This window comes from Cornus florida, unplaced genomic scaffold (genome assembly GCF_030987335.1).
Source record: "Cornus florida cultivar Cherokee Brave unplaced genomic scaffold, ASM3098733v1 CherokeeBrave_3.0.0_Hap2_Chr09, whole genome shotgun sequence".
Lineage (NCBI taxonomy): Eukaryota > Viridiplantae > Streptophyta > Magnoliopsida > Cornales > Cornaceae > Cornus > Cornus florida.
In genome coordinates this window covers 51794365-51795498 of record NW_026775579.1, presented here as the reverse complement: position 1 = coordinate 51795498, position 1134 = coordinate 51794365, and the positions used below count along the sequence as shown (strand labels likewise).

At 37.5% G+C, this 1134-nt stretch overlaps 1 pseudogene; it reads right to left on the bottom strand.

Annotated features, from left to right (window-relative positions):
• Nucleotides 1-302: 302 nt before the first annotated feature.
• On the bottom strand, nt 303-401 carry LOC132275625 (small nucleolar RNA R71; annotated as a pseudogene).
• Between the last annotated feature and the right edge of the window lie 733 nt (nt 402-1134).

Genomic DNA, 1134 nt, shown 5'->3' with positions numbered 1-1134 from the left:
CCATTTAAAGCACATCACTATGAAATTAAGCCACAAACCATTCAAATGTTTCCTAACTATCATGGACTTCCAAGTGAAGAACCTTACAAGCATTTGGTTGAGTTTTTAGAAGTATGTTCCACTGTAAAATATACAGACATGCCGGAAGAGGTCTTAAGACTCAAACTTTTTCCATTCACCTTAAAAGACAAGGCAAAGTATTGGTTTAACAATCTTAGGCCTTTTTCAATCAATTCTTGAGCAGAAATGCAACAAGAGTTCTTGAAGAAGTACTATCCAGTTTCTAAGACCAATGCCATGAGAACCTCAATTCGGGAATTTTCATACGGGAATGGAGAAACATTTTATGAGGCATGGGAATGCTTTAATGAATTGCTTAGGAAGTGTCCACATCATGACATGCCCAAATGGCAATTAGTTTAATATTTCTTTGAGAGCTTATCGGACAATTACAAAGGCATGGTTGATGCTTCCATGGGTGGCTCATACATTGATAGGCATAAGGATGACGTGTGGCGTCTTTATGAGAGCATGAGTGAAAATTCTTTGCATAGAACATTATCATCCAAGAATGGTAGAAATTCACAAGGTAGAAAGAGTGTTGGCTTACATCAAGTCAACCATTCAAATGAAATAGCCGCCGAAATGAAGTCTTTATCTCAAAGGTTTGATCAATTTTTGATTAACCAAAACTCGGCGAACCAAGTATCTTCCTTCCCTAACCATTCTCATCGTGCATCAAATGAAACATGTATGACTTGTTCTAGTGTTCTTCATTCTACTTCTTATTGTCCTTATGGACAAGCGCAAAATGAACCTAATGAACAAGTCAATGTAGTTTTTGTGAACCAAGGGAACAATCCTTATGGTACTTATTATAATCTAAGTTGGAGAAATCATCCGAATTTCTCTTGGAAAAACCAAGGAGAGGGCTCAAACCCTTCCCAAGGCGGTTTTCAAAGGAAGTACATTCCACCTCCACTTTAAAACCAAGGATCCTAAGGTTATAGACCTTACCAATCATAAGGGAATCAATTTGCTAACTCTCATTTTCCCAACCAATCTTATTCCCAAGGAAATGTTAGAAGTCCTGCCTTTGAAGAAAAAGTTTTGAATGCTTTGGGCACTTTAGAG